Below are 14984 nucleotides of genomic sequence, written 5' to 3'. Positions count from 1 at the left end.
ACGATTTTAAGTGATGGTTAGACCGAGCAAGGATGCAGACAGACAGATTTTCTGATTTATATTCATATATAATAATAAATAATATATTATTAGTAGTGATCACAATTATTATTGATGAACATGTTTACACACACACACTCACACACGCGCTAACGCACACGAGCACACGCGCACGTACACACGCACACACACAGATACACGCACACACACAGACACACGCACACACACACACACACACACACACACACACACACACACACACACACACACATGTGTATGTGTACATACACACATGTGGTTGTCAGTGGAAGCTGCTATCATACACACTCACGCATACATATAGATACAGTAGATTTCGCGTGGTTCGCTCGCTGCTAAAGCAGCTCGCGTGTCCTGTTTATTCGAAACTGTCCCTCTTCGTATGGCGGCCATCTTGTTTTTCCGCCATTTTGTTTTTTTTCACCGGCGACAGAATTTGACCAAGATTTAAATGGGTGTCGTGGAAACAAACAAAATCCAGGTGCAATAGGTTTGCCAGACCGTAGGATGTCTCCCTGATTGGGAGCAGTTTTCAAAGATGACGTTCCGATCACACCCCTATACATCATTTTTACCCCCAAGACATTTTCTGGAAAAACAAAATTTTGTATGGCGGCCCACTTGTTTTTTCGCCATTTTGTATTTTTTTCACCGGCCATTAAATTCGACCAAGATTTAAATAGGTTTCGTGAAAGAAAAATTGGTTCAGGTGTGATAGTTTCGCCAGGCCGTAGGGTGTCACCCTGATGCGGAGCAGTTTTCGAAAATCGGGAAGTATTTCCATACTTAACATGACGATCCGATCACAACCCCGATATATATTTTATATCCCGAGACATTTTCTGAAAAAAAACAAAATTGTGTATGGCGGCCATCTTGTTTTTCCGCCATTTTGTTTTTTTTTTTACGCGCTATGGAATTTGACCAAGATTTAAATAAGTGCTCTGAAAGAAATATTGGTTCACGTGCGATAGTTTTGCCAGGCCGTAGAGTATCTCTCTGATGCGGAGCAGTTTTTGGTGACCAGAAAGTATTTCCGTACTCTACATGACGTTTTGAGTAAGCGCCCCATACATTATTTTTACCCAAACGGGCTTCTTCCAAAATCGACAAAATTTTGTATGGCGGCCATCTTTTTTTTCCGCCATTTTGTTTTTTTGCACCGGCGATTGAATTTGATCAAGATTTAAATACGTTTCGTGAAAGAAAAATTGCTCTAGGTTGTATAGTTTTGCCAGGCCATAGGGTATCTCCCTGATGCTGACCAGTTTTCGAAGGTCGGGAAGTTTTCCCGAAGCCTAAAGATCGATCCGATCAATAAAACTTTACAAACGCACTAGTCGCTCCTACGATTTTTGAAAATTCCCCTCGATTTCTCTGGTCTTCCATCATCAGATCCTGACTTCCTTGACATGGGACCCCCTTGGGTATATCTCCTTTCAAACAAAAAAAGAATTATCAAAATCGGTTCATATACGACGAAGATATGCCCGAACAAACATAAAAAAAAAAAAAAAAAAAAAAAATATACGGTCGAATTGAGAACCTCCTCCTTTTTTGAAGTCGGTAAAAATACATGCAATTTCGAAGAATTGATTGAGTTTATTTCATATAAAGTATTTGAAGAATTCTTAGACTAATTGGAACGAATAAAATTCTAATCTTATTGATTTCGACTTACTTTGAAATTATATCAAGAAATAATGAATTTTGTTATTGTATCAGAAAATTGATCAGTCTTGAGTACTACAATAAAAATAATTGGCAATAGATTAGAATCGTTGGCATTGAAAAGAAAGAAAATACATTATTAAATTCGAAATGATTCGTTTAGAAGCCAGAAGAAGGAAGTACTTAGCTATTAGTAACGTTTATTTCAGGTTAGATATCAAGTCGCCCACGTATTTTTGTCTTGCGGGCGAGTTGACACTTTTTATAATCATCATCAGCCGTAAGACGCCCACTGCTGGGCATAGGCCTCCCCCAAGGATCACCCTTCGCATCCTTCTTCCTAAAAGATACATAAGAAAAATCAGAAGCTGATGCAGCCTGAATGGCCACTGCGACCTTGTGATACCTACTTTTCATAAAAACTGGGCCTAATTTAAAATCTTTTTTTTACATTTCATGAACAAATTACCCTTTCTTTCTTCGTTCGGTGTACACTGGCCCGGTGTCACGAAAATCGAAACCATTCAGGCGACTAGACTACAAAAAATATACAACGACTTATCTTGTCTGCAGGCTAGATAATAAGTGGGCGACTTGCCTCCTAACCCTATTTCCTTAGGTCAAACATAGAGTGGATTGGAAAGTATAGTCGAGTAACAACTATTTCTGTGTTTCAAATCGTCTTATTGTGACATTTAACCAATACCTAGTTTCAGTCGAACATTAAGCTGACATCAAACCATGTCGAGGTATTCCAATATGCATCTCACAGTATCTCGGCGTTCCTGGTAGACGGTACCTACAATCCCACAATGACGCCTGAGCTATATTGTCTCTCAAACATTACCCCACCAAATCAAACTTTGATTACAAATTCCCTCTAACTAGGGACATTTACGAAATGTTTCAAAACTAAAAGTCGTTCGGCGAAACGGTTTGGCATCCACGAAAACATCTAAGTTTTCGATATTAACTAAAGTAGGTAAGTAGGTACTCTTAACAACAGTTAGTCTGTTTTCTAAGAAAAGCTGTATTTTCTTTTCAACGAAAAGCATTGTATTCATTACAATACCACACAAGGTTGTTATTCGATCAGATGAAAATTGACGTTGAAAAACTCACGAGAATCTTTCTAGAGACGAGTGGAAATCTTTTCTATTTTCCGTCGTCGCAAAAACAAAGAAAACCGCGATAGGCACACGAACGAAAACGGAAACTTAATTTTCATTAGCACATGCCTACGTTTTTCATATACAGGGTGTTAGTGACATCGTAACAAAAACTTAGAGGGCAGATCCAGACCATTATTTCAAGTATAGAACTGAAAATAATTTAAAAAGTCGCAAAAAATTCACGACTTTTCCGACAGGAAATTTCACTTGATATCAACTCAGAATCACGGACACGAGCCTGTTGCCATTAACTGGGCACTAATCCCTCTAATTCTAGCAGAAAAATTCTAAGACAGCCTAAAAAAATCCATGAAGGTAAAGTTAACGCCTGCAGCCGACAGTATCGCGGTCAAAGATAATGTTGGTTCGCTTAGCGTTGTAGAAACAATGAAGATAATACGTGTACGAGGGTTTGACAAAATTCCCCTTTACTCTACCTCAGGCAGGGCCGGGGCAAGGCAGTATCTTCGATAAGTACAATAAGTACCGATTTGTCTTTCACTCCTGTACCCTCAACCGTAACCTTCGTTCCTCTTTCAACCTCTCCCTTAATATTCCCTCCCATTCCACTAATTTCTATGCAAAGTCGTTTACGGTGCAAGCTGTTCGGTTATGGTATTCTTTGCCTGAATCCATTCGAAGGGCACCGTCGTTGGATGCTTTCAAAGGGCAAGTCAAGCAGCACTTTCTCATCTCTCTCTCCTCTTCTTTATAACGTTTTTCTTTTCTATTCCATTCTTCTTACATCTTCTTCTTTATAAACTAGGTATTGTAGTACTGTCATGGTTTTCTTTCTTCCATAGTAATGTATGTATATATTTACGTATTTATATATTATTATAATCATTATTTATTGTCTTCTATGTATTGTTTTTAATATACATACATACATATCTCTTTTTTATATATCTCGTTTATCTAGTTATAAGTACTTATATTTTTCAACATTTTTTATTTTTATTTTATTTTATTTTTTTGCACTGTCTATCCTGCTACATTTTTCATTAAATTCATAATATCCTATACCTAAAGGTTGCCTGGAAGAGATTGCTACCTTAGCAATAAGGCCGCCTGTTGTACTACCAATTTAATTATAATACTGATGTATTTTTAATGTGATTCAAGTGCAATAAAGAGTTTTTGTATTGTATTTGTATTGTAAGTATTATACTAGCTCCTGGTTCGAGATGGTTTACCGTGTAGTCTGCGTCTTATGCTCCAGCATCGTCACAATTTCCAAAGATCTTTAAATCCAAAGCTAAATAAAAAAATATTCATTTCCCGCTTCCTGAACGCACCTGTCAACTAAAGTCATTATGTTTAAAGCATGTTTCATGGACAACTCCATCAACTGTAGAAACTTTAGGCCGGGATAATAAAATTGAAGGGAGTCCCGTCTTGAACAAGGCGCTTCGTATAGGAAGCTTCATGACATCCTGGGGTTCACTATATAACATCGATATATACTTGAAGTTACGCCCATAGGTGTCGACATTCGTGAAACTATAGTCTTCATTTACTCGCGGTAGTGTTGCTAAATAATCGATTCATCGATTATTTCCCTTAAGTATATAATATAAATGTCGATATGCCAATTGATTGTATCAATACTATCAATCAAATCGATTATTGCAATTATGTTACAACCGATAGTATTGATATAATTGCAGAATTTTCAATATCGATAATATCATTAAGATTATTTACGGGCTAGGAAAATAATTGATTATTAATCGATATACAGTCGATTATCGGGCAACAAAACTCGCAAGTACTTTCGACACATCCTAAGAAGGATATTAATTAAACTGGTTACAAGTTATCAGTCCATCGCCCTTAACGGTGATAGTCACAATCAGTATATTCACTATATTATAACACAGAATCATGCCAGTATCTCAAAAGGGGTAGGCAGAGGTGTCCAGTAGGTATATACATATACCTATGATTAAATGTTCACCTCCCAAAAATGTATGCCGACCTCAGCATGAAGGGTTTAGAAATCTTCCAGCGCCCCCGAGAACTTTCTAGCGCCTTCTAGATCCTTCTGGCGCCGGCCCTGGCGACGGGTGAGCGTTTCTCTACGAGCGTCGCCTTATCTGCTGACGGTGCGATAGCCGCCTCTGCACTCGGTACACGTTGGAATATTACATTTTTACAACGCCCTCCTTTTGTTCAAACAATTTCTTAATATTAACCTAGAAAAATATTACGTTCGAGTGCCATTCCGTCTGCACAAACATGCTCCCGACAGTTAAAGTAGTAAAAAAAAGTAAGTACGATACCAATTTTGTATGTTGTTCGATACAAAATTGGTAGCGTTTAATAGTTATAGGAATTTGTACATTGTTACGTCACCTGTTCGAATCCTGGCTCAGGCTTTAACCACTGAATTCGAATTTATGAGTTTTATTCATGTTTGGACGGACACCGTAGACGTGGTAGACCCCGGAAACGATGGCGCGATGATCTCGACGGTTATCGAAAAGACTGGATGGAGCTCGCACAGAACCGGGATACTTGGAAGAATATGGGGGAGGCCTTTGCTCAGCAGTGGGATCATATAGGCTAATAATAATAATAATAATAATAATTCATGTTTGGAACATAGACAATTGATGTCACGCACAGTCCCAGAGTTAACCTGATTTTATAATATTTTTATTCTTTGTAAGTTCTCTAGACCTTCGAATAGATGCAAAAAGGTGTAGAGCTCATTTGGCTTAGTTTATCTATGACAAAAATAATAATTTCGATCTCCGAATATGGCTACACTTACGCCATCTACTGTCGCCGAGCTAGGGTCCCATCACCCGCTGTGACGGACCTAACTAGTTTACCAGCTAGTTTCACCTACGTGCAACAGATGGCGCCACCATTCACGAATGCAGTCCTGAAACGCGCTATCAAAGTTTACACGGCATGACGCATGTATACAACTTCCAACATAACATTATTAGATCGTTGATCCCTAATCACACTACTACCTTGTGGCTAGCGGGGTACTATGTTCTATTCGGCAGCAAATCGTTGCCGCCAAAAAGCTATTGGTTTTCCGAAAAGTATATATAAATAAGCATAGGTTCAAAACAGTAGGTATTAGATTTTTGAAAATTTTGTTCTTTATTTTGTTATTATATTATTTTCTCGACAACAAATGATTAAATAAATTGTATTGTCGAGAATAAATTAATTTATTTATTTCATTCATTTATTAACACACATTCACTTATTTATTCATTAATTCATTTATATAAAGATTTATCGTCAAGAAAATATTATTCCCATCATACATATTAATAATTATAATGAAATCTATTAATAGTATGGTTACCTATAAGTTACCTTAGTCACCAGGTGCACAAAGTTATTTAACATTCGAACCCTGAATGTTTGTAAACAAAATTATTTATCTTAATACAACTCTTTTTACAAATTGAAACTAAAACGTTGTAGTATAAGAAAGCGGATTACACTTCACAAAACATAAACTGGCTTTGTCCCGACTTAACGCTTTCATATCCCAACTTATCACGAGAAAGTCTCGGCTAAACAAAAACTAGGGACCGTTCTTTTAAAAGGTCCGAAAAATATTTGTAACACGCTGACATTAAGTCACCAACTTATAGTGGGGCAAAAAATAATGCGAATAGATGTCAAGAGCGGGCCGTGGTGATAAGGGCCCGTTATAACCTGATGAATACTCGTCGGGGATTAGCCCTTACAATATGAGCACAATTTCACAACCGGGGCGAGGGTCTAGTGACAAATGTACGCGCGGATGTCGCGCCATATATCCGCGGCGAGCCATCTACCCGCCACCTACCCTACTAAGTATATTTTCTAATAAAAATGGTAATGCCGTGAATTTTTAACGGTCTTAGCTCGCGTCCTATGATCTACCATTTACCTCACCGGTACACTCGAAAATTCACGTTTCGTTTTACAGCATCTCATTTCGAGTGCTTGAGAAAACGATTGCTTAACACAATTACCCATTCATAATTGAGTTTGGAAAATGGTTTTAAATTAATATAAACAGTATTAATATTCATTTGAAAATTCATCGGCGCACATCAATGTAAACTGATGATAATTGATTTTAGGTAAAAGCAATTATTTTTTTGTTTATGGGTTCGATGTGCAAACATGTTACGCACAATTCTTTTTTTATGGTGTGTTTTTAGGAACACAGGGCGTTAATAAGGATTTTTTACCTGGATACGAATATTCATGCGAGAACTCGAATGGTTTTTTTTATATTTACCTAAGTTTTATTTTTTTTTAATATTTAAGTACGTAAGTTTTTATCGACTCGACTGTCATTAATACGTTTACGGTGTTTGTAGTGAAGGCAAACATTGTGAGGAAACCCATCTTCCCGAGAAATGCATTATCGGAGGTATGTGACCTGCCTATATGCTATATTTGGCTACCAGCGCGAAGCTTGGACGGAGCTAGTAAACAGTCAATAAAAAAGAAAATAAGCGTAATTGACTTGATGAAAACAGGAGCGGTGTTGTCATCCTACGGACCCAAGGGTGCTGATCTAATTTGCCGAAATTTCCCTTCACGAATGAAAAGACCAAATTACTATTTTGGAGATGTGTTTTGAGGGGTTAAAATGGCCTCATCGAAGCAATTCATCTAAGAAAGCAATATTGCTATTTGACATTTGTTTGCATTGCGCACTTACTTTTATATGCGCAAATGTCAAATTGCAACATTGCTTTCTTAGATGAATTGCTTCGATGTGGCCATTTTAACCCCCTAGTCAATTTTGAACTTGATAAACTATTTCACAACAGTCTCCGTGGTCTATTGATTAGAGCGTCCTCCGGAGGTCCGGGTTCGACTCCCGAGGGGGACATGTCGGAAATTACTCTGTGAGAGTGTCCTTTGTTGGTAGGAAACTGAATTACCTGATTGGCTTCTAAATTGTATACGTACTTGTAATAGTGCTCTGCCCACATAACAGGAAACTCACAAATCTGACGTAGTAATTAAAACCCAGCCAATTTACCATGTATGGAGATGACGTGTAATTAAATACTGGCCACCCATAAGGAGCCGGAATAAAATGAGCTTTATAATTTGACAGCATTATAATTAATAGGCAGCTTCGGGTAATTAACGTTTACTGAAACCGATATCTTTATTGTTTCAGTTTGTTTACAAACAAGTTAAATTTAGGGGAATACATATATTTATATCTTCTGAATGGTATAGGTACCATAACTTTGATAATTGGATGATATTTCTAAGATTACAATTTCTCATTTTATGGTTACGTGCCCAAAAAATAAAATAATAATAAATTAATATCACGTGCTCAGCGGTGAAGAACAACATCGTGAAGAAACCCACATTCATGAGAACTGCATTTTCGGAGGTATGTGACCTGACCTGTATTGGGCTGGTTTTCCCTTCGCAGGTTGGAAGGTCAGACAGGGAGTCGCTTCTGTAAACAAGCGGATCTGTCAAATCTTCAGGTTAGGTAAACCCTGTGAAAAACGGAATAATGATGGATGATGATGTTTCCGTGCCCAATGGGTAAAAACAGTTATCACTTAAACTTCTGTGTCTGTTTGTTCGTCTGTCTGTCACCAGGCTGTATCAATAACCAAGAAAGTTGAAATTGAATAAACAAAACAAAATAAATATTAGCAGAATTATCTGACGCTAAATTCATGACTTTTTTGTGTGTTTTTATAAATTATTTTTGCCATGAAAAATTCCACGTAACGTTAACTCAGAATCATTAAGAAATGAATTGCTTACGAAATTAAAACAATGTCTTGTATACGATCGCGGTATGTCCGCTTAGGAAGTAGTAAAGTACATACCGTACAAACACACTACAAAAACGTTTTGAGTTATGGTATTTTTGAAAACTCCCCCCTATTTATCCAGCCAAGTAGTATGTCATATGCGGCAAATCTGCGATAAGGTACGATAAAAAAAAATCGCGCCAATTCACGTATAATTTTAGGCGTTCACTTTTTTATTCGGCCAAGTAGTATGCCACATGCGAAAAATCTACGATAAGTAACGTCAAAAAAAAATGTTATCTCGCCAATTCACGTATAATTTTAGGCGTTCACTTTTTTAATCGGCCAAGTAGTATGCCACATGCGACAAATCTACGATTAGTAACGTCAAAAAAAAAATTATTGCGCCAATTCACGTATAATTTTCAGTGTTCTCCTTTATAGCGGCAGTCAGGCGAAAAGCGACCTTAAGGAACACAATAATAATCCATCGTAGCACAAAATTCCCGTTGTAATAACAACAAAACAATGAGATGAAATAAATGTTAGCATGCGAAACGAAGATGGAGGGAAATGATGGAACGCCTGCCATTTGCGTCGTTCGCACGAAAAATATTTCTACTCGTGTTGTTTACATTGACATCGTAATCCGTACGAAGCGCAGCACGCGTACGTTTTTACGCCATAGTGAGCAGATGTGAATATATATCGTAAAAACGGAACGGGGAATCAAAATCCTCTTATCGCGCTCGAGCATAAAGCTTAAAATCGAAATTTAATAACTACGCGCGCTCTCGCTAAGGCGGAGCGCATATGATACCCGTTACCCGCCGTTACCATGCTGCGCTTATGCAATAAAGTTAAATTACAAGTTTGAAAAATTTTAGTACGACGGTAAATCTTGGATGAGGAGAGATATCTAGGCGAAAATCGCGGGGATTACTTACCTCCCGTGGGTATAAATTGACAACATACATGAGACAGACATGTTTGGAAAACCTAATAACTATCTATTGTTGCCGAACTATCGATAATTGATCTTGAAAACCATTTTTAATTTACTTATTTATAAAGGTACATACAACATTACAGTGTAACCCAATGCGCTGCATGACGAGAAAACAATATAAATACTAATACAAAAAAAATAAGCAATTTATTTATTATTTATTTCTTTATACATAAATGAATGTAAAAAGAAAAATAAGACTATAAATAACATGAAAAACATTAAAAAATTACAATTATAAAATTATTATCTTAAAGTCTGTAATTCTAACGGCGCCTTATTAGTGTTGAGATAACAAGTAATATAAGTTATATGGGTATATTGTAATTATGTCGCATTATCATAGCATCACGCCTCCATCCCCGAAGGGGTAGGCAGAGGTGTATAGTATATACATACACTCACTCTTCAAGTACCATGTAATAGGCGGCCAGCCTATTTCCACTAACCGGGCACAAATCCTGCAAACCACGTGACATCAAACTTGAATTCAAACTCATAAAGTCGAATAAATTCAGTAAGTAGTTTAATTATTATCAAAACAATTAAATAACATTTTATTTATTTTTGTACGAGTATTTATTTTAATCCTAGAAGGACTTTACGATAAGGTGCAAAAGTCCAATCAGTTTTTTGCAATGTAATAAATTAACTGGTTGCACTTAAGAACTCCTGCTTACATGTCGTTTCTGTATTATAAGTAATATAAATAAGTAATATAAATATAAGTAATATACTAAAACACCTACAAAAACATAAATTTTATAATGATAACAACTAATGGTTCATAATTTCACCATTGTTTACAAATAATTCGCTTGGCGCAGTGACTGCACTTTTGTCTTTGATTGTAAGTACATTGTCCAAATTGGCCGGGTGAGAGCCTTCAGCGCTCCCCATTTGTCCGGCCAAGTAGTTAATACCATCTGGGGCAAATCTACAGTAAGTCACGTCAAAAAGAAAAATGTCCAAATTGGAGATGTCCTTCGAAGAGGTTCAGTACGATCTATTCTAAACCGGAATGCGAGTATGAAACGATTGATGAATGTGGAGGAAGCAAGAGAAGTGTCAGGATCGAAGCAAATGGAATTCCATAGGCTCTGCATACCCCGGTGGGAGTTTATGTGTGTATGTACTTAGTTAAGAGCCTTTTTGTAATTATTTCGTTTTATTTTGGTGCAATAAAGTATATTTTTATCATATTGTATTGTATATCTTTTAATATCAATTTATTGTGCACAAGACAAAACGTAAAGACAAAGATTACATTAATAGATTACACACAAGAGGGACAATTGTTATTAAAATTATAATAAAGTAATTTTCTCCAATTTTTAATTTAGTACGTCACAAAAATACAGTGTATTTCAGCCCTTATCTCACATTTTGATATGTTGCCACACAGCGCTGATTTCAACAAAAGCCATTTGATAATACAGAAAACAATAAACCATCATAAAACAAAGCAAGCATTTCCAAATTAAAAGTAAATTTTACTTAAATAAATACAAACGAAATCATACCTACTCATAATATTTTTGCTGCAAATAATTATCCTTTTTAAAATGAAAGACTACCGATGGACATAATAAATTCGTCACCGCGAATATCAATTTATTTATACTGACAGATACAAATTAAATTATAATAAATAAATAAAAAACTTAGTCTAACTACACACAGATACAAAATATATTATTTATTTATATTGAGCTTTTTATTAGTTACTTGCGTGTACTTTTGTTTCTGTTTGTTTTTTTTTTTTAGTTTTAGTAGTATAGTTTTAATTATTTGTAATGTTCACATTAATAATATTTACTTGTTAAGTTTGTAATATTTATTTATTTATTTATATATTTGTATATAATAGAAAAGATAAAATAAATAAAGAACAGAAAAAAGAGAGTTTATCTCTAAGAATGAGTATTCTTCCAATATCACTACACTAGCGGCTGCAGCCCCCCAGATCTTCCATACATTATTATTCTGATCAAAATAAAGAGAAGCAATATACAATACAATACATAATGTGATCCAACTATCAAGCAAAAATTATTGTTATACACGCTTCTACCATTACATTGTATTTGTGAATAATTATGTACCCGAGTAATGAGAAATTAATGAGTGATGAGTGATGATGTAATTATCGCGTTAAATCTCGCCATAGAGGCAGCCAATCAGCTCGCGACACCAAACTCTTCAGGGCCCCGATACCGACCCCCCGGCGTGGTCGACGATTTCCCTCATTCAGCGCTTATCGCTATCGACCCACTAGGGTCGATTAATTCTTTCAAATATTTTTCCTCTCAGACGACGCCCTAAGCCGAGGTTCGCGCCCAACTGGGCACCCTCAGGCCTGTTGTTCTAAACGTTGTACCGGGTGAGAACCTTCAGCGCTCCCTATTTGTCCGGCCAAGTAGTTAATGCCATCTGCGGCAAATCTACAATAAGTCACGTCAAAAAAAAAACGTTAAATCTCGACTATTTTTAACCCTTTCACGGGCAGAGACCATGGGTCATTAATGGTTCATAATAGATAGTATGACACCTTGGAATCGGAACGTCATTAGACGTTCTGTCCTTGAAAGTGTTAAGGTTGCCTGGCTGGTAAGTCCCTCTTTGGTGCCGGGCGGAGAGTTACCATTCTATACGTAGTAGGTATTATCCTTTATTCGCTAAAGGTTATTTTATTGATAACTTTGGAATCTGCTCGATAGGCATAAGGGGCTTTATGTATGTATGTATTGTATGATAATGCAATGCTCAAGCTGCGAATATCCCCCAGGCTCCTCAGGCCTGTTGTCTTAAACGTTGTACCGGGTGAGAGCCTTCAGCGCTCCCCATTAGTCCGGCTAAGTAGTTAATACCATCTGCGGCGAATCTACAATAAGTCACGTCAAAAAAAAAACTGCGACACAAGACTTCAACAATGAGGTTTGGATGTCAAAAGCACCATGGAAGAACGGAACAGGACGAACCAAACATTTGTCATAATCATCAACTTCCTAGCGTTATACCGTTTGCATAGGGCCTACGTACCAAACCTGAAGATTTGACAGGTTTTATACAGAAGCGACTGCCTAAGTATCTGACCTAACGAAATATTCATCACAGTTCGGATAAAGCGCCTATTTAGCAGCCGATATTCCTGCCTCATATAAGCCGGAGTGTATGATATTTTATGTTTTATTTAGTATATTTTTATGGCAGGCTATACGGAGACAAAGTATCGCATGGAATCGGCTCTGTATCGGCTGATGCCAATCGCATTGGCGTGCCGAGCGCGGTTTTACGCCCATATATTTCGCACTGTCAATCACACATTCATGTGAGTTGCAGCGCGGGCAGACTAACAGTTAGATCACGAAGTTCCCAACGAATCATTTGGATTGTGTTTTGTTTGCAACGGTGTAAGTGTTATTTTTGTAATTAAAGAAATAACCATTTGATAAAAAAAACATTTACCATTAAATTAATTTAAGCCGTGGTAACAGGTGGTAGCCCATTTTGAGGTCACAGGCTAGTCACAGGTTAGAATCCAGCACAAGGCTAAACCAATTATTGTCGAATTTGTTGGCAGCACTTCCCCGTGTTGCCAGTTCGGCGCCTAATCGCGCACTGGGGTAAAGTACTGTCAACGTCGCTATATTAACAGCAACTTCGCGTCCCACTTTTTGAGCGCTGATGTTCAATCTACGGTAGTAGTCAATCTATGACCTTTCTAGTTAAAAGTAAAAGACAGATTTGGACAAAACTTTTACATCTCAACACTTTTATCAGCGATGGAAGCTTAGATCATCTAACAAAGACTCTATCAACAACCGCCATTTCAGCTTATGAATAATGTGACCCCAAAAGGGGATAATGCCGCCCCTTTCTGGAACATGACTTTGTCTATTGTTCCTTAGACACTAAATCACAACTTCAAATAAAGCAAATAAATGTAAGGAGACAAAACGACTATACAGCGTGTTAGTGATATCGTAACGAAAACTTGGAGGGATGACTCAGACCATGATTCCGAGTTGATATCAAATTGAATTTTCCGACGCAAAGTTATAGAATTTAAAATAATTTACAAAAACTAAAAACAATAATTTTTCCTAAAAATTATTCCCTTATTTATAAGTATAGTGGCCCCGATTCCGGCAGACACCGCCTAATTTTATTTTAAGTTATATGCGTCATTTTCATATCCGTCGAAAAGGAAAGGGACGGATGATTCACAGCTCTTAATTTTAGGAAGAATGAGTAAATGAATGAATAACCCGGGCGAATCAAAAAGGTATGTCGCTGGTGTGCAATCCGTTTGACGTGCTGTCTACTTACCTGTGTCGGGTTATTGACTGATGTAAAATTTTTAGACGGTTGTTTTAGATTTGTCCTTAAAATTGACGTGTATTCCATAAATTTTATGCTTGTCGATTACCCGTCCTTTTCCTTTTCGGCGGATAAGAAAATGACAAATATAACTTAAAATAAAATTAGATGGTATTTACAGGAATTAGCACCATTGTTAAGATAACATTAGCTATTAAGTTGCCTTTCATACTAACCCCTATGGGTGTGTTAATGTCTGAAATAAATACACTTCTCATCAAAAAAATCGAAACACTTCCGTTTTCATTGTTTCTGTCCGAATTTAACACAAAAAAGAATTCATACGATGAAAAAAAAATACATAAATGTATAGCTGGCAGTTTGGCCATTACAGTAATAAGCGAAAATTCTAAATTCAAAATTAGAATTTCATTTGTTTATCTTATAAACGAAATGAATCACTGTTTTGGGAATGTGTGTTTAGGGTTGGAGTACATTTAGCGTTTAAAAACTAAAAATTGGCGCCTATCCTTAAACTTTTTGTTTTTTATTTCAATACTGTGACTTTGGGACGTCTGAAAAAAGGTTTTTTTTCTAAAACGTATGGATACTTCGCCCACAGAAGCCGCCCAAGTTGTGGCATTGCTGGATTCTGGCCTTAGTCAGCGTGTTGTGGCTGCAAGACTGCATCTAAGCCTGTCATCTGTTCATAGAGTCTATAAACGTTATCGGGAGACTGGTTTGTTCACGCGCCGTTCAGGATCTGGCAGGAATCGGGTCACTTCTGAGCGAGATGATCGATTTATTGTAACAACTTCTTTAAGAAATCGACGCCTTAACGCTTTTCAACTGCAGCAGCGGCTTCGTGTTGTACGAAGGGTGGCTGTAAGTGACTCTACAATTAGAAGAAGGTTGAAGGATCGTGGACTGGTACCGCATAAGCCAGCAAATGGGCCGAAATTAACTGCAGACCATCGAAGAGCGCGCCTTAACTTTGCA

This window comes from Pectinophora gossypiella, chromosome 8, assembly GCF_024362695.1.
Source record: "Pectinophora gossypiella chromosome 8, ilPecGoss1.1, whole genome shotgun sequence".
NCBI lineage: Eukaryota > Metazoa > Arthropoda > Insecta > Lepidoptera > Gelechiidae > Pectinophora > Pectinophora gossypiella.
The sequence above is the reverse complement of the archived record's forward strand: the minus strand, read 5'-3'. Positions refer to the sequence as shown.